Here is a 20694-nt window from a genome sequence, read left to right on the forward strand (position 1 = left end):
AGCTAGAGGCCAGCCTGCTCTACAGAGCTAGTTCCAGGATGACAGAGTTCCACAGAGAATCTCTGTCTTGAAAAAAGAAAAAGGAAGAGAATGACAGTAGCAAACACAGGCTATCTTAAAGAAGGTCTGTAGCCCCCATCAGAACAGTGACACTGCACAGAACTTAAGGGACAAGCACCAATTGTCACTTTCGCCTTACCACACAGTGCAGACTAAAAGCAAAGCTGCCATCAGTAAAACAAAGAAGGGACAGAAAGAGGCAAGAAAACAAAGGGGAAGGAGAAAAGAGAGGAAGTAGAAGGCAAACCTACCACACTATCACTTGCATGAGGCTCCACTAGCTTTCCAGCACCCAAAACTAAATAAGACAAGCTTTCCCTCACATGCAGACTCTAGACTTTAAAAAATAAAGGGGAGCCGGGTGCGGTGGTGGCACACGCCTTTAATCCCAGCACTTGGGAGGCAGAGGCAGGCAGATTTCTGAGTTCGAGGCTAGCCTGGTCTACAGAGTGAGTTCCAGGACAGCCAGGGCTACGCAGAGAAACCCTGTCTCGAAAAACAAAACAAAAAAAAACAAAAAAAAAACAAAAACAAAAAAAAAGCAGTGAATTAAAATAAATACACTTGCAATAAATCAGAAGAAATTGTAGAAATCCTTTTAAATAACTGTTGCTCAATTCCAACAAGTATTTCCAAGTCTTGAAAAACATTCCTAAAATCCATTTTGTGATCTACAAAAAGCCTCCGATTTCAGCTGTCTCTTGTCCACACGTCTCTCCCCGTCTCTGTTTTCCCAGTTACTCACGATGTTGGAGGTGCAGGTGTTGCCCCACCTCTTCAGCCATATTGCCTTCTCCAAGGCTCTAGGTCCTTTAATACTTCTTGGCTGCCCCATATTATGCTTAGGTTTCTCAGTGTCCCCAGATGCTTCCCTTTAGCTGTCTGCCCTACAACTTTAGGTTCTTAGAAAAACCCATTTAGTTAGTCATAGAATCAACGCATGGTGGGTTCAAACAGTGCCATTACTAAGAGAAATTCCAGAATGTTCCCTTCCCTTAAAGCTGTCAGTCTTCAGTGAATATGAATTTAAGCACATATCTTAACAACCATCCATTCTAACTTGTGATATAATGATACACATAATAACAAAAGAAAATAGTATTCCCATGAGGAATAATATATCTAAATTTCTCCATTTCTTAGTTTAACAAAACTGGAACATTTGTGGCAGGTATTAAAACCAAGCCATGGGCCTCTTATCAGCCTGCCCCAGCTGAAAAACAAAATAAAGTTGTATTCTGTTCAGTTCAGGTAGCTATAAGGGCAGAGACTAGATTGCATTAATGTTGCTGCTTAATTATTTATAATTCCAGCCTTAAACAGAGAAAAATAACAATTAACCGGCAAGCACGCCTTGTGCTATGGTTGTGCATTCCAAATCCACAAAAGAGCCAGAAAAGAGATGAGATGGAAAGCCTGCTGCTGTTGGCCCACTCACTTCTGCCCATAGGAAGCTGAACTGAGAAAGAAAATCACCAACTCTGTCTAGAGAAAATTCCACCACAGAAACTCTAGTAATATTGCAAGCTTTAAACCCTCAGCTGTAACCACCTCCCTTCTCTTCTGAACACTTTGCCAAGCCCTTAGTGCTCAGAAATAATAACAACAAGCACACATCATGGGAATCGGCTCTCTGACTGATAAGACATTAAGGGTAAGTCTCTTTAAGTCTTCTGTATGAAGTGAGGTTTTAGAAATGCATCTTTCTCGGTATAATTAACTCATGCCTTTGAAAATTCCCAGCAAGAATTATGCAAGCAATAGACTGAAAAGGAGAGAGACTGCACTGCACACCATGTTTTTCCTTACTGGCAACATCTAACTCACATTATGATGCTTTGGAACTGGCAAAATTTGGTGAAATGATTATCCTTATGCCAACATGCAAAGTAACATACTAAGATGCTTAGGTAAAACTAAGTAATGCAGAGACAAAACAACAAAATAGATGTCTTTGATTTCTCAATCTTCCTTCATTAAGAATTACTGTCACAAAAAAATACAGGGCAATGTTAAAGTTTCTCTTTTTGGTTAAAATAATCTCAGAAAGCAGCATGTAACAGTTCTCTCCAGGCCTCCACTCTCCTTTCTCCAGTGGGAACTGAGAACATCAGCACTGACCCTTGTGTGCTCTACCAGACCTTCAAATGCAGCCAGTAAATCCAGCTTTACCATAGTTCTACAGAAATATGAAAGGGCCATTATAGAATCTAAAAATGGAGCTGTTGGTGCGATATTACTTTAGAGAAAACCATAAACTGCGTGATAAGTCAAAAATTGTAATGATACTTTGCTTTGTTGCCAAAAGCATTACGATAGTTCTCTTGTAAGTGTGAGTTATCTTGGAAACATTGGAGTGTTGCTAGGTAGGCTTCAACGTGTCCTCAAAGTCACTGCTCTTGGGGCTGTGTTTTCAGCAGCAGAAGATAATGATTGCATGTGTTCCTTTGATTACAACCTCCCCACCTGGTGCATGAACGCTACCACCACACTATCCTGCCCCCTTCAGAAGCTTCCTGCGCTGGCACCACCGTACGCCCACAGTGAGCCAAGCCTGCGTTACAGGGAATGTGTGATTGTGTGTTTTTACTCCAACATTCACACAGAACTCTGTGCAACTCTACCTCCCTTTTCTTCCGTGAGCCACCCCAATCCGTTGGTGTTGAAGAGTAAACCAAGATCAAATTTTGACATGCTGTTTGAAATCAGCGAAGATGAAACACTTTAGTGCCAGACAAAAGCTGCGATTAGAGTGAGTTGTGGCCTTCTCTGAAATGCCTGGCTTGGGCTGTGTTTTACGGCTGAAGATATTGGCATGCCTCACATTTAAGATTATGACACACCGACTTATTTTGAAATTTTAAAGATCTTCCACTGCGCGTGTTTCAAGTCCTCTGTGACTATCATTGATAATTGAGCAATTAACTTGAAATTACCAAGTGAACTATGATGGCACAAGGAGTAGCAAGCAACATGAAAGAGGAAAGACCAGGGGTGCTGCACAGGCAGGAGTCATAAGGAGGGAAGAGGCCATAATGACACACCAAACAGTTCTGAGTAAGTTTTAATGGTCCCAGGTCTTGGGTCTGAGTGTGCCTGTAGAATAAGTTAATGGAACAAGTCCTGAGTCCTAAGAGCCCTTTGGGGCAGTGTGTTCTGGTGCTGCAAAAAGAAACCTTCTAACTGGTCTTGTGTAATTCTCACAGATTGCTCCAAAAAGTAAGTGAGGGAGTTTCATTGGACAAGTACAAAACAATTAGGTTTAAAACCCTGACAAGCTGATCTTAAGAAATACAAGCTCTGTCTGGAGAGATGACTCAGTGGTACCAGCTGCTCTTTCTGAGGACCAGATTCAATTCCCAGCACCTATCTGGCAGCTCCCAACCATCTGTAACTCTAGAGTCAGGGGATCTGACACCCTCACACAGACATGCATGCAGGCAAAACATCAATGCATATAGAATAAAAAAAAACAAATCATTAAAAAATTAAAGAAATGCAAGGTCATAAAAATAGCTTGAAGGTCTTACTTTACATGTAAACTGCTGAAAAAATCAAAATCTCTAAAATCTGACCTCAAGAAGGCATTGAGATACAAGGCAGAAATGAAGAGATGTGGTCTGACATGAAAACAGCAGAACCCCAGCTCTACCAGGAAAACCAGGATGCTGCTGAGCTGCTCATCTGATCAGGGTCTGCAGAACTGGGCTTTCTCTCCCACACTGCAGGGTGAGTCTGATACGGAACTTGGCGTGAGCTTCCTTCCACACAGGCAGTGGAGCAAGCTCCATAGACCTAAATCCTACCTGACTTCAATGTAGGCCATTCTAAAGGAAAACCAAAAATTTAGGAAGTCAGAGTAAAGAAACACTATTAATCACATTTTTTCCCTGAAAAATCCCACAAATACTACTCCAAAACAGCAGTCTGGGATGTGAAACTAGAGCAGGCTGGCCTTTCGGGAGGGAGTAAATCAGAAATAGGCAGCAGAGAGCAATGAAGAGCAAGAGTGCATAGACACGAGTATATAAAACTTAAAAGCTTGCTGTAATGGATATGCAGTCAGATTAGCAGCTCCTTTCAATTAAAATAGATCTCTGGCCTTGGTTCACAAATGTATAGTAGGTCTGTGCATTAATGTAGAGACTTCAAATGTCAGTATATCTCTAATTAACATGAGCACACAACTGTAAAACTGAGAAGGCACAATTCTAAATTCCTTACATTCCCAGCACTAATGCTTTCGTGGGGCAGCTCCCGTTGTCATGGAAAATGGCATTCAAGCCCTATTTGTGGATTTTCACAGCTCATCTTTTTTATTTACCTGCTCTATGTCAAGATTAGACTGGAATAATATTTTTTAGAGATAATGCATTTAGACCTACTTTCCCTTAAATTCACAGATGTTCTCCCTGAGGGAGCCTTGGTCTGGGCTATGCTCAGTTTGCCACAGATTTATTTTCATTAAAAACTTATAATAACAATAATAATAAATAATACCACAAAGATGTGAATTAATGACTCCATGCCCCCCAAAAAATCTCTATTTAATTCAAAAACTTCCAGCAGAAGTATGACATGTGATAGTCTGGAACACACATGTAGGAAAAGGCCAAGGAGGTGACAGCACTCCAGAAGAAGTGAGTGGGAGAAGGGGCTGGTGCCCTGACACAGCATGCAACTGAGGTCAGAGACAGTGACAAAAACAAGAAAAAGAAAATGAGAATTGTCTCTTGAAGGAGCAGGATGCGGTAGGGGAGACTGGCGCACACTGGAGGTCAGGTGTGCGTCCTGCTGTGCTGACATAAAAAGTAACACGGGCTCATCTCACAAAACTCAACCAGTTTCAAGCTGTAAAATAGGATCATTGCCAACCTAAGCTGTATTACTGCCTCGGGCTTTTAGTTAATCAATACTCTCTGCCCAACCCACCTCATGTGTGCATGTGCGTATGCATGTGTACCAGACAATAAAATACTTAGTGGCCTTATGGAAAGAAAGGCTTACTATTATTAAGATTATGAGGAGGCAGCATTTTCTATGTAGGAATCTATTTCAAATTGCTGAGTAGACTTGGAAAATTAGAAAAACAAATTATCTATGTATTGAACCATCTTTAGGTTTTGTTGTTATTTGTTGATTTATTTAATCAAATCATTTATTATCATGATAAAATTTAATAGATTAAAGGATTACATAATTATTTTCATTAAAGATAAAAAAAATTAAATATGACATACAGCATACAGATCAAGAACTTTTTACCCAATGACTACTTTGGAAAACTATCTCATTTTATTCTTTAACAAAAGAGAAAGGAAAGGGGAATCCTAGGATAAGAGATGGTGTCAGAAGCCACAGTCAATCAAATCAGCTTCACAGTGTTTTCCTCCTCTGACCAGACTGGCAGATGTGAGCAGAGAGATTCCAATCAGTCCTCACACACCCTTGGTGTGGCCTATTCATTATAGATGTGCAAAATAATATCCCACCTTCCGTATCTCACAGACTGTAGCTATGAGCTATAGCTTTCTGCCATAAACATGTAGTGAATAGGCAGTTTCAGAGTAAGGTTCATAAGGCCTCTGTCACTGCCCCTGTTTGGCCTGACTAGGTGAGCTGTCTGGTCACTCAGGGTAAGCAGTGACCAGCTCCACAGCAACTGCAAGAAATAGCAGAGCAGTCACAGCTTCCAGCCACATCTCCCCCACAGTCCTACAGCCTAAGACAGCTTTACCAACGCTGGGATCTCTGGCCCATGTCCTAACCTAGAATTTTCTCAAGACTGGCAAATGATTACATGAGGCAATTTGACAAGCATAGCTTCTATTCCCACGACCAGACAGAATCTGACCAGAAAGGGTTTGAGGTGTTTTAAGTTAAACTATAGAAGTAATGGCATGAAAGCTGTGTGAACAGTGTCCCCTTCCAATGATCTTTGACCCTGAGGACCTGGCTCCTGATCACTTTCTTTCCAGGTTAGCACCTTTGTGTCTTGATAGGAAGTGAAGAATTTAGTAAAGAAACCTTGGTTTGATGAGAAATCACATTTGAACAAAATGATGACAATTATATTTGTGTCTTTAAAACCTTTGATCACTTGAAGAACTTACTGGAGAGAACAGAATGCTGGGAAGGAAAAGGAGAAAGGGACCAAAAGGCAGGGCAGAGCAAAGACTGGCCAGCTCTAAGCCTTTCTCTTGCCTTGGGGTTCTACCAGTCAGCTCAGCTCCTTAAAACCCTTCCTTGCCACCTGGAGCCCCTCTTTCCATCCTTTCCAAAGAGATGCTTTGCATCCCTCTCTGCCTCCCCTCCTAATCTGTACCACTGCTCCTTGTGTTAATTAAAATCCGGCATGAACTCCAAGTAAGGCAGGAAGTGCCTCTGCTTTCAGGGTCACCTCAGATCACCAGACAAAAGCTAGTAATTTCATTAAACAACAATTTTGACATTTTCTAAAGATTATTTTTTGTATTTAATGTGCATGAATGTTTGCCTGCATTTCTATGTGTGCACCACATGTGTCCGGTGCTCCTCGGAGGCCAGAAGAGGGTGTAAGAATTTCCTGGAACTGGAGTTTCAGGTGGTTGTGAACCATTGTGTGGGTGCTGGGAACCAAACCTGGGTCCTCTGCAAGAGCAGTCAGTGCTCTTAACCACTGAGCCATCACTCCAGCCCCAGTTTTGTCATTCTTAAAGCACTAAAAATAGACAAAATCATCTAAACTACATTTAATATTCATATCTATTTGTTTGATTAGTTCAAAATGCCTGTCGTGATCAATAGTTCCACTGACAGATAAAGCTGATTTTTAGATAAATTTTCAGTGCTTTCTGCTTAGACTCTTATTTTTGACAATTCTTCAAATACTTTCCTAAAAAGTTTTTTTTTTGTTTGTTTTGTTTTTTGTTTTTCAAGACAGGGTTTCTCTGTGTAGCCCTGGCTGTCCTGGAATTCACTCTGTAGACCAGGCTGGCCTCAAACTCAGAAATCTACCTGCCTCTGCCTCCCAAGTGCTGGGATTAAAGGCGTGCGCCACCAATGCCCAGCAAGTATATTCTTTACAACAAAAAATGTTTCTCATATTTTTACTATTGTCAAGTGTAAAAGAAACACCCTTAAACACCAAGGTTTTGCAGCAGTGTAAACATGGAAGCAAACTCTGGATGCTTAAAAGTAGACTTATGCAGGCATGTTTTAATAGCTACCATGTGCTTATGGCTTCTTCTGTATAACAAATATGTGTCAAAGAATTTTAATTAATCTTTGGTAGTATTCAATTTTTTCCTTAAAATTTACCTTTTCTCTTGAGAAAAGGGTTTTTTTCTCCAAAATATGGTTTGAAAATATAAAGATACTTGGTGGAGGGGATAAAATGGAGAATGACACCATTTTGATGTCCGTTAGATATTCACCAATGTATCTGGCTCCTCAGCATCAATCTCTCTGCACGGACTGCTCTTTGAAACCTGCCTTATCTCACTTCTTCTGAGCATAGACACACAACACTTTTCAAATCCAGATAACCAGAAGATGTACAAAGTTATCAGGGTAAATATTCATCTGTGGATACAGGAGGATTTTTAACGTGACCTGTTACTACAATGGGGTTATTTCCCAAAATAAGTTTATTGTTTAGGCTTTTGGTGGTAGGCCTGCAATGTGCTTCTGTACAGAAAGTCACAACAAACAGGCTTTTTACAACAGCCGACATTTTCTTCTATACTCTTGATCTCAAAATAATCACTTATAAAAAACTAATAATATTACTAAACAGTTATCAAAAAGCTAACCATAATTTACATGTGGTTTGATTTGTTAATAACTGTGGCTTTTCCTTTATATAATGAGAAAAGTAATGACTGAATCAATACTCACGATTATACACGAGGATCACCCCAGCACCCAAAAGTCACTGGTAAATCGCCTTTGAATTCATGAAAGTGACCTAAAAAAATGGATACAAAATGAAATGAGTGTAAGTAAACTGCATTTAAATGCTTTGTTGAAGAAATATACATTCTGACAATGAGAGTAACATTTCAAACAGTCAGTGTCCTCACCTACTCTGAGAACTTTTGCCAAAAGCAACAATTATTTCATTGTTCTCCATCTAAAAATACCACCTCTCCATCCACAATGGCTTTTTCTAAAAACTATCAGCCGTAGCAGGAATGTTTAAAAGTAGGAGTGAAAACTAAAAGATTTTTTTTCAAAGGGGGAAATGAAACTTGCAAGCTTTTGAAAACTTATCCTGCCGGTTAAAAAGAATTCACTTCATCAGGAATAGGCTGAGCGTGTTCAACAAAAATATCACATAGGTAGAATTAATAAGGAAGAGGCAGCACTTGCTCTGCATAGGGGTGGACTGCTGCCTGCTGAGGCTGCACACTGCATCCTGCATGGGCCACCGTCTAGCCAGCATTCTCATGCTGGCACACACTGCATCCTGCATGGGCCACCGTCTAGCCAGCATTCTCATGCTGGCACACACTTCAGTTACACTGAAGTAGCAGATGTAGTTCAAACTTGCAATGCTGGCTTTATAAAAACTACACTAGCACAGTGAGTCACTTATGCCTCTAAATATCTATGGTTTCCTCCCTCTGGAGCCCCCATGCATTAGAAAGTAGTTAGGTAGTTTGTTTTTATTGTTTGGCCTAAATAAAGCACATTTTGGTTCCATGAAAACAAAGGGACTTTGTTAAAGAGGGTGTATTCTTTCCAGAATGTGAGACGCTGATGAGTGGTGTTCAAATAAAAGTAATGACGGAACTTAAGTTACTAATTTAGCTCAGAAACTTTCCTGGACTCTAGGGATTAGTTTGAATCATTCTGCATCTTTAAAAATATACAGCAAACACACAAGTTAGAACTAAGTAAGTTAAATAAAATTCATTCAAGAAAACTTTGGTCAATATATTGTTGTAGAAACCGCTGTACCCTGTTTCACAGTCACTACAAATGATCAGAATAGATTAGGGATGTGCATCTGAAAGTGAGAGGCCACACACAGTAAGTATCTAATCCTGGCTTTCCACAGGACCTAAAATATGCTTTGACATAAGGGATCGTGGCAGTCTATTCTAATCTCTTGTAAGGACATATGAACGGCGAGGCTCTGTCATTTGAGCAGGGGAGGATCTGGTTAGAGCAGAGTTTTCTCAACCCATAGGTCACGACTCTTCTGAGGGTCAAACAATCCTCTCACAAGGTAACATATCAGATATTTACATTCTATTCATAACAGTAGCAAAATTACAGCTATGAGGTAGCAACAAAAATACTTTTATGGTTGGGTCACCATAATTTGGGGAACTGTATTAAAGGGTCACAGCACTAAGAAGGTTGAGAGCCACTGGATTAAAGCATCTCTGAGTTGCCTCATGCCATGCTTCTATAGAACGCGCTGCCTCAGGCCCTCCAGACTCTGCTCAACAGTGCTCAGCTGCTATGTGATCTGACTTCCAGGGAGGAACGAAATATGGCCAGGAAGATAGCATTATCACTCATCTTTGGTATTTTACTCTTCTCTGCTTTAGACATCAAACATTTTAAGATCTAGGAGGGCAGTATTACAATACAATACAATACAATACAATAGGAATACAATAGCTCTATCTAGACACTCAACATGAATTACCTCAAAGCAACAGAGTATTGGGTTCTTTGGGGGGTGGGGTTTGGAGGAATTTGATCCTTTTACTTCTTTATGAAGATATTACATAGATCCAACCTCATTGGCACAGGCCTAGATCACAGATACTGGAGCAGCTAAGACAGGAGGGCTATAACCTCAACGCCAGCCTGTCCTACAGAGGAGTTCAAATGAGACCCAACCTCAGCATCAACACTAAAGAGAGGGCTGAAGGTGTAGCTCAGTGAAAGAGCATCGGCTTAGGATGTCTGAGGCCCTGGGCTCCAGGAGTTCTCAGGGGAAAAAGTAAGTTTCTCACAAAAGAGATCTATAGCAAAATGCTAGAAATTCAAAAGAGTTTTCTAAACCTATGCAATTTCTCTTTTAAAAATATCATATCTTGTTTCTTTGATGATGACTCTTTTATAGGCATGAATTGTAATTATGAGAGATATATGACACATCCTATTCCTTCACTGTCATGTGAACAATGGGGGGACATAAGAAAAGCAACTAGGAAATATTGTGCCTAACAAGAATTGAACTTTTTCAATCATTGAGCTGTTCCAGAATTAATTGGAGCCCATTACCTACTGTGAAAATGTCTGTGAAATTGTACTTTGTAAAACTTACATGCATATAAACATAGAAATAGAGGTTTTTTCATATATATATATATACACATAGGTATTTGGTTTTTCTATAAACTCTAACTCTGAAATATTTTAAATCTTGGAACAAATCATATTCCAGACATTTTGGTCAAAAAAAAGATATTCTAATACTACAAGAAATTCCCTATATCCTATCTGTCAAATCAATGCTGTCCTGATACATGTAGGTACAGGTATCTCTCAGTCAGATTGTCAATCAACTTAAACTACTAGTAAATTCCAGAGCAAACAATTGGAAGAGGGTATATATTCCTCACACCTCATAGTTCATTGTCATAAACAAAAAAAAAATTACTTCACTGTATCTTCCTCAAACATAGAAAGCAGGAATAAAGAAGCAACATGTCAGAACAGGCTGAGAGTGCCAGCCTGCACACACCACATATTCTATAAGCTAGCTAGAAAAGATAGTTCCACAAGTACAAGTGACCACTTTAGTCCTGAGGGCAGCACACAAGTGAGAAGATCTGCAGGAAATGCCAGAGAAAATCACAATCTGTTCTGGAAAATCACAGTCTGTTCAGTCAGAGGAATTCTTAGAACACCCTGGGCCCACAGATTATTCCCAGAACACCTTGGGCCCACAGACTATCTAAACCTCTGCTCTCCCATTCACTCAGGCAGCAATGGGCCAGGGATTTCCCTGGAGCATAAAAGCACAGAAAGATATTGTTTTAAAGTCTTACTCCTCAAAATAATTCTATCATAGACTTTTACATTCAACACAGTGGTAGCCAGCTCTCTACCTTCCATTTGTCAACCCTTCACACATTCTTAGATAAATTTTAAAAATATCCCAGTATATCTCAATATTTAAAAAGTCATGAAAAATCTAAAAGAAAGGGTACACTGAAGAAATACTAATATCCAATAATACAAAACAGTTAATAACATAAAATACTAAGCTTATAATCAGAGAAATATAAGTAAAATATTTACCTGAAATACCAACAAAGTGTTTTATAAACTGGATCAAACAGTACTGGTGAGGAGTGGGTAAATAGGAACATCATATATCATGAACTGGACTATAAATCATGGCATCATTCTGAACAGAAATCTAATAGTAACTGTTAAAGTGCTAAATGTCTGTATCCTTCAAAGTGTCTGACAACTATCTTAGAAGAACCAATCACAAACACATGAAAAGATACAGCACATGTAATATTTGTGCTCATTGTAATACACCTATAATAGTTAAAAAAAAAATCAAAAGCAGCCAAGTGGTTGGATAAGTTAATTATGATATAGAAACACTACTTTGTAATTATTTAAAATTAGGGTATAAATCTTATATTTACTAATATTATGTTACCCAATATATTTCTTAATAAAAACAATGTGTATACTAAAAACAAATTTATAGAAAAACCAAATACCTATATATACATAAGTGAAAATAAGTATATATACATACATACATATATACATATATATACAAGTTTTACAAAGTACAATTTCACAGAAATTTTTACAGTAGGTAGTGGGCTACAAGTTCTTATTTATTGTTATTATTATTCTTGCAGATTGATGTTATTTGGGGGGCTTATGTATAACATGTCTAACAGATGCAAAAACAGCTTCTAAAATCCAGTGTTGTTTAAATATTCAGATGAAATCAGATCTATGGTAACTTGCTATTAGTCTAGGAACAAAAGCCAAGTGTTAATATTAGGGGTTTTCAGAAGAAAAGGAAACTCAGAGTTACTAGGCAACTTCAGACCAGTGTCTGAACATCAAATAAAGAAGCCATAAAAACTCAAAAAAAAAGCCTGTCCCATTCTGCCAAAAATAGCCGACAGATCAAAGGTAAACAGCAAATAAAAACACAGGGCACCTCCCCATGTAATTAGACTTTAAAAGCTTTCAGGCCAACCTTCTTAAATCCTACATAAAGTTCTGTCTCCAGGCCACACCCATTTCTTTCTTAACACTCCTCCTTTTTTTCTTTACTGTTTGATTTAGCAGGAAGGTTCAAACATCAACTAGGCAGTTAGATTCAATGGCCTGCCAACCCTGAAAGTCCGTTAAAAAACAAACTTGTAAACAAAATTTTGTTTGCCTTTACATTAAATTATAGCATTGCACATTAAAGAATTGACAAAGAATTAAAGAACTTTACTTTCTTGACTCACTGACTTGACAAGGTTATATGTAGTGAACCACTGGTTTAAACCACTTGCCTTCAAAACATTTCTTCCTCAGTACTAATCTTTTACATTTCAAAATAAAAATTGAGATATTAAAATACCTGTAATATTCTCTGTGCAAATCTAATGCCTTTCCTAGAGCTATACACTCTCCTACACACACCTCAACTACATTAATCTTAATGAAAAAAAAAAAAAAAAAAACACTTTTTTCAGTGTTTTACAAGACTGGACTCATTTTTTCTGAATTCCACAAGGCTTAGCTTTTGCATTTAATGTTTTTTTTTTTTTTTTTTTTTTAATAATCACATGAAGTACTTTTAGCTATAAAAATACACTGTGAATTCTGATTTTCAAAAGAATTGATTTCAAAAAAAAGCTAACACCAAAGTGTAGTATTGGAAGTGTTTATATGTATTCAGGTACACGTGTACATGCGCACACATGTATGAAGGCCAGAAGTCGACTTCATGTGCTATTTCTAGAGAGCTACCCAGTTTGTTTTCTGCTAGTACAGCACTCTTCCCTAGAAGAGCTTGCTTCTTTAGTGAAATGTGAGTTCTTAAAGAGTTCCAAAAACTGTTCTTAGTGAAGCCAGATCACTTAGCTACTAATGTATTCTGTTCCTCAGTCTATGTGATCAGTATTATGTCAGTGTAAGGGTCCCACCTAAAAAGGGACATTAGAAAAGCAATCAGGGGAGATGACTGAGCAACACAGAACTATATAACATTAAGATAGTCTCATATTTTAAGAATATTGGCTATTCCACTGATAGTCAAACCCCTGGATATCAAGATTCTTCACAGTCCTTAAAATTTACAAGTTACCAAAAAACTAGTGCTATATTTAGAAGTATCCATTATGCTAAAAACTAAAACTTGGTTAATTTTGATGTGCTGATTTATTAAAAATAGCAACAATAAATCTACTATACAACAATATAATAATTAAAGAAATGCATTGTTTTTCACTTTTGTAAATGTCTTAAATGCTTTCTCCTCCAAAAGACAGATATGTTCTCCTGGATGCCACTAAAGTCAAACTGGTGACAGGCTAGTTTGGTAACAACAGTAAGAAGTATCTATTTTTACACAACTACATACTCAGAAAGAGGCAGAATGTTTTGTAGCCTTTCCAGATAATTGTGACTATCTGTCTTTGATCTACATCAAAAACTTACAAGTAGCGATTTCTCAAAAGTCGAGGACAAGATGGACGCTGAAGCCTGAACATCAACATGCTTTTCGTGCCCTCTGACTTAAAGGCCTTACCTGGGTCTTTCGAGCATCCATAGCTGTAGCATCATTGATTCATTCATTTGAAAAGCACTGGCTCACTGACTTACACCAACATCCAAAACACTGACCTGTTTTACTATACAGCAGTTTTAAAACATTTCCTAATAATTCCAACAATCCAGAAATGTTTTTTAAACCTATTGGGAACCCATCAAGTTCCTGAAAGATTAAATTTTACTAACAAAGAACAGAATCAAGTGCCTTTCTTTCTTTCTTTCTTTCTTTCTTTCTTTCTTTCTTTTTTTGTTACATTTCCTTAAGGGCCATTGTGTATCTTGTTAACTCTACTGTCAAATGAAAACTGTGCTCCACCACATGTGCTCATGTACAAAGCTGACTTTCCTCACAACGAGCACCACACTGGGTATGCAATATGAGTACTCTGTATTACTTCCAATTTCAGAATATTAAATCAATACTAAAGAACTAGGAAAAATCAGTCATTTTTACTCAGAAAGGTTTTTTACAAAGGCAGCTTATTACTATGAACCAAGATCAAACTACAGACCATAAGCTTTCAAGAACTGTTTCTAGAATCACTATGTGATTCTAGATTGGTCCCTAAAACTTTTACACTGACTACAGAAAAATCCCACATGCTTTATAAATAAAGGCCACTGGAGCAGAACCAAGCACTGTTAATGGCTTAAAAAATAAACACTAGGGTATATTTTGTAGTTTCTTCATTCAACAAACATGCACACTTTTGTCTTCAGCCCCTTCACCTTTCTTAGCAAATGCACGTCTTTGGAATACCATTGTCCTGATGGACTTTGCATTTGTTTCATTTTGTTTTGGTTTTAAGCTGGGATTTAACTCATTACTTTGTGCTTGCCAGGCAAATACTCTACCGCTGAGCCACATCCTCGCTGTCCTTGTTTATTTATAGTTACCGGCTTTTTCTTATCTGCTCATCATCTATGTGGCTTTGAGCATATGTGTATCACTTAAAAACAAAAGGCAGCAAAGGAGGTCTTATGTGAGTAGAATTGGGAAAACAATAACTAGGGTGTTTCTTAAGATTTTTTTTTTAACATTAAGCCCAACCAGACATACCAATTGCATAGTCCTGAAGCATAGTTGGCCCAGGAATCTATTTTTATGCAGTAAAACATAATTTCCCCAGGAAATTTCTCCCTGGTAAAATTCAAGAGTGGGCTGAAAAGCCAGTGTACTGCACAAGAGTAAAAACATAAAAAAAAAAAATTGTAAATTTTTTTCAAGTTTTATTACTTGTAAAAATTGTAAAATGTTTTATCTTATTGAAAATATTTTCAACAAGTAAGTTTTCTTTAAGCTATAAAGTATCTCCCTCAGTGTAAATTGAGATTGGAAACTAGACCTGGGGTTTACTTAGAGATTAAAACTTAGTTATTACCGGGTGGGCTGTTCTCTTCTTTTGAAGATGAGATAAAGATACAGGAACTTGGTTAGCATTTTTGAGAGCCTGTAGGTGTGTGGTATGGACTGGCATCTCGGAGGATTCGAAATGATACAGCTCAGTTTCAGAGCTCCTGCAATGGAAGTCTGGAGTCCTCCTCTTATGATAAAAACTGTAGCTAAAGGTCTCATATTGGTGGAGAGAATTGCTTCCTCTAGTCCTGAATTATACTCACTGGTAAGAATAGAGAGGCAGAACACTGAAAATAGCAACAATGTAACAAAATTTTATAAATAAATACCAGATACTAAGAAGCTGGGACATGTTTCATTCAGCTTGCTGTTTTCTAAATAGCACACTGGTGAAAGTGAGTAAGACGGCTGCTCCGTGCACCAAGCCAGTTAAGCCAAGATATATTTAAAGACATCTTAAAAGGGTCAATTTGACCCTCGTTTTAAGAAACTTCTTGTTGCCGCTCTCAGAACCACTCCCTCTTAACCACAAATAATGACTTGGGTAATGGAGCTTGGTAATTGAAAGTATCAGCCAAATAACACCAAGATGAGTTGACACCGCCTGTTGTGCAAATATGTACTTAGGATGGTTATAAAAATAACAGCTGCATTATCAAGTGGACACCAAGCAGAACAACTTACATGAGTGCAGAGGGCCAGTGTGGTCTGAACTTGCTATGCAGCACGACGTGGCACTTTATATGTTGTATTTCTAAATTCATGGCAGAAATTTAAAAGAGGAGAGATCGTAAAAAAAATAAGGATTTGGTAACTTGGGTAATTAAGAGCCAAATTTCCTGGGTGTGTCATAGTTATGCATTGGGCAGTGCATGCTTTCTCTACTGGGCACCATGCTAAGCCCTGGAGAAGCACAAGTAATAGAGTTGAACTGGTGATGTCAAGGTGCTCACAGTTGGTGAAGAAGTTGCCTCAACAATGTAGAAACATCCAGTAAAAAAAGCAGAATAGAAACCACACAGCCTCATGTTCTGTGATAAAGAATGTATATTCTAGAATGAGAATATTGTGGTCCTCTCTCAGCTTTTGTGACTGTTGGAGGTAAGAACCTGACTCCTTCCTGGGGCACAGTTTTCACACATACATTTCTTCTCTGCCCTTACCCTGAATCTCAGCTAAAACATGTCCAAATCACATATTATACAGATGACATGATGGCTGGTATAGCCACCAACTTGTATGTGCCTAGGCGTCTGTGCAAGGATCAGAAGTCAAGGTTGAATATCTTTATTATAGTTTTCTACCTTAGTGTTTCAAATAGGGACTCTCATTGACCATGAAGCTCAATGGTTAATCTAGAGCAGCTAAGCAGTGCAGAAGCCACATGTCTCTGCCTCCCAGAGTTGGGATCAGAGGTATGCGGTGACATGCCTCATTTTCACATAGGTGCTAAGGATCTGAACTCAGGTCCTCATACTTGCTCAGCAATTACTTTCACATTGCTGAGGCGCCAAGTAATGCTGACAGGATAGCAATGTGCTGACTAACCTCTGCAGACCCAACTGACAGGTCAGCTGAACACTGTGAGTGAGTCCTCCCTAACCTAAACAGGTCTTTACCCACCCTCAGAAACACAGCAACAGGCAGCATAAAGAGATCTATTTATATTTTCAGAACATGTCAAGGGTCTCACAGTAAATTACAGACAAAATCTGTCCTAGCATCTCACAAGAATTGCCCCACCTCTGAGGTGGAAACTATGGTCAAGAAAACAAACGCATAGCTTAAAGAAGGCCTGGCAACAGACTGGGGGCAGGGCTTGCATGCTAAACCTAAGTTTGCAATTACTAGGCTATATCCATTCCAAGGTGAAAAGAATGCCTCCTGTGCTTCATCTGTAAAACAGGATGGTCGGGTTGGGGATTTAGCTCAGTGGTAGAGTGCTTGCCTAGCAAGGACAAGGCCCTGAGTTCGGTCCTCAGCTCTAAAAAACAAAAAAACAAAACAAAAAAAAAAAACAAAAAAACAAAAACAAAAAAACAAAAAACAAGAAAACCAGAAAACAAAAACAAACAAACAAACAAACAAAAAAACCAAGATGGTCAGCAACAAGTTTCAGCCTTTGTCCAAATGGAAGCCAGAACAGCTTGGGTTTAAACATATTCGGTGCTAGCACCTACCTATCTCCCCAGCCCCAAACAACTATCAATTTTTTTCCTGTCCAAAAATTTTTCTTATTTCACTTTCTCATGCTGACTGTCTCTAGAAACAAGACTTGATGGAACAGTAGTATGTTTGTGCATGTGTGTGCACATGTGCCCCTGCATATGTGTGTGTGTGTGTGTGTGTGTGTGTGTGTGTGTGTGTACACAATTTAAAATGTCCTACACACTCTACATCATCCTGGTATTGATGTTACTATGCTAATGCCAAAAATGGGACAAAAACTCCTTAGTATTTGAAGAGATGTAGATACCCTAAGCCTTCTAACATCCCAGCCCTGGATCTAATGTCATTTCCATCAGCCCTGATTCTGTGGAACTGATGGTAAGAAAGGAAGACAACTAGGGCTAGCAAGATGGGTCCAGAGAGTAAAGGTTCTTGCCAGTAAGCCTGAGGACCCAAGTTCAATCCTTGAAATCCACAGAGTTGCAAAGAGTTAACTGATTACCACAAAGTGTCCTCTTAACTAAACTCACACACACACCCCTCGCATATGATATATAAATAAACAAATATGCTTTATAAAGAAAGGAAGACAAATACTACAAAGCAAATTCTATCACCCATGCACAGTTCAGCTGATGTCCAATTTCCAAGTGAATTTCCACAATCATCTGTAAGAAGGGATTACTATACATAAGAAACCTAAAATATTCGCGAGATTAAACATCCATTTCTCAGCAGGTGCGATGGTCAGCACTGAAGCACAACCAAGTCTCACTTCAAACCTTAGGATCTCTTCCTGCCCCATAAATGGAGCTGTTTAGCATCTGATACCCGAGCCCCTTCAAAGCCTTTTGATTCTTATGCCAAAAACTCCTTTTAAGAGATTCTATATGCTGCCATCTGTATCTGCTGACCCCAACCCTGCTTTTCAACTCCCATAATTCTTCAAAGATAGACACTCTATGAAGCACACATGTCAGCCCATCCAAGCCTTTTCTGGGACTTTCATTTCAGAGTAACTTGTGGGATAAACCAGGAACCTTGTACAATGCTAACAATGCGAACACTCAACTGCTGAGCTACACCTCCATCCTCTGGTCATTCTTTAAAAAAAAAATCTAAAATAAAATCTTAAAACATATATATTAATGTGCATTACATGAAAACTTAAAGAAACTAAAGAAAATTATGCTTGGTCAAGGATATTATAATTGTGCTCAAATAAGTGGCTTAAATCCTATGTGATTTTTTTTAAAGTAAAGTTTAATATCTTCCCAAGAACATAATAAAATGCATGAGCCTTGGGTTTAAAACCTCTAGTATAAATGTTACTGAAGTGAAGAAGGTGTTACTAGTGCAGAGATTCACTAACCAACCAAGGAACATTGGATTATCCCTTAAAAGGTGACTATATAGAAGAATTTAGCATATTGACACTTCAAGTTATTAAAGGAAAATAAACTATTCAATAATGATCCTGAGAAAAGTAGCTATTTAAGAAAAAAAACCAACAATATTGAATCCCTACCTCACATGTCAACTAAAATAAATTTCATGTGGGTTTTTTTGTAATGTAAAAAAGAAAACATTTTATGATAGTAACCTATCAGAAAATCTAGATGACTATTGGTATCTTACAGTGATCTTTATAAACATGATATTAAAATAAATAAATGGACTAATAAATATTAACACAAATTATATTTATTTTTAATTTCTGTATAAATACAATGAAAGTTCAAACACAAAATTTTAAATAAGTATGTTTGGAACAGTGTGGCAAAGAGAAATGATAAAAGCTTCAAAGGTCATTAAGAAAATGGGAAAATTATGCTACCAATGTAAGTATTTACAGATGACAAAACAGAAAAGCAAGAAAGCTTTTAAAAGTGTCCAACATCACATTTATTTTCAAAATGTGGCATTCGTGAGCATAAGGACCACTGGACGCTCCTGCTCACAGTGAGAACAGTGGTGCCTTCCTGACGACGGCTGACAGATTGGCATTCACTATACATAGCGTTGATGGCAAAAATACAAATATGGGAAGATGTAAAAAGTAAAAGATCCTGATAAATTTTAGATGGTGATGCCCTTTGTTACAGAGATCTCATTTGTCTCTTTCCTAAGTAAAGTGCTGGACTAGAAGGCAAAGAGGCATGTATAGTGCTCACAGCATTGCTCCTGACAGTAAGTGTCTGGGAGCCAGCAAAGGTCTGCCAGTATAGACATGAGTAAGATCCAACCTCAGAACAGAGTATGGTGCAGGCCTTAAAGCTGGGACACACACTTATATATAGTTATGGTAAGGAAGAAAGCCAAAGATATCTAAAGAAAGGAGGCTGAAGAAGCAAAGTCATAACATGTTCCATAAACATAAAAACAAACTATCATGTGTGCACAAGTGCACATTAGTATAAGAGTGATACACAGAGAACAAATCCTGAGTAGAGATACATGTCTGAGTATGGAATACATGCATAAATAAAAGAGATATTCAGGGAAAGATTTGGGAAATGTTGGGAGCATAAGTAACTGCTCCTCCTCTTCTTTCTTCCCATATGGCACAAATCATTTACATGCGTGGCTACTCATTTCTCATAGACTCAGAGGGGAAAAGGCTATCTTTATTTTCAAGAAAATTAAAAATTGGGTAAAGATTAAATTAAGACTCAAGCACAGTTATTTTTAGAACAAATTATAAGCTCCAAAATGACACTGGAAACGATAAACAATGGGTTGAAACGGTGCTATGAAATGATTAAGTATACCTTACTAAATAAATTCAATGCTTATGTATGTATATAAATATGTAAGACACCTACATTATACATTTATCTACTTACATTATAAATGATTAAGCCTTTATAAAAAGGTTGAAGGAAATTTGAAAACCATGTTTCCAGAAAGTCTGTTTTGACGTAAGCATGATTACTCTGATTTAAAATGCAGAAGAAAAAGAGATGAACTGGCAACAAAAGGAATATGGAGCTACCTGTATCCCAAAGTCACTACATTTTTAAGTAAACTTAATCTTCTCACAATGCATAAAATTATGTTGTTATTAAAATTTTTATTTAGAACCCTACAATATACTAGTATCAGACCACATAACAAAATAGGGATACAGATTATATTTGCATGACTTTTAAAAATTCAATCCTATGGAAATTCCCTGGAATCTAGGAGAATGACCCTAGCAAAGATGCTTAGTAATGGTGGATACAGAGCCTGAACCAGCCATCTTCTATAACCAGGCAAGGCTTCCAACCAACCCAGTCACAAAACCTCTGACCTACAATTTGTCCTGCCTACAAGATGTGCTGGGATAATGGTGGCTTGGAACTTGT

At 38.0% G+C, this 20694-nt stretch overlaps 1 protein-coding gene across 8 annotated transcripts in view; it reads right to left on the reverse strand.

Moving 5' to 3' along the window:
- Positions 1–20694, reverse strand: part of Sox6 (SRY-box transcription factor 6) — a 586344-nt gene that overhangs the window by 432922 nt on the left and 132728 nt on the right. For all 8 annotated transcript variants that reach the window (XM_076941377.1, XM_076941314.1, XM_076941365.1 and 5 more), the window contains one exon: positions 7939–8008. The gene's annotated coding sequence lies outside the window, so the exon portion shown is untranslated. The remainder of the gene's footprint in view (positions 1–7938; positions 8009–20694) is intronic.

This window comes from Arvicanthis niloticus, chromosome 1 (genome assembly GCF_011762505.2).
Source record: "Arvicanthis niloticus isolate mArvNil1 chromosome 1, mArvNil1.pat.X, whole genome shotgun sequence".
Taxonomy (NCBI): Eukaryota; Metazoa; Chordata; class Mammalia; order Rodentia; family Muridae; genus Arvicanthis; species Arvicanthis niloticus.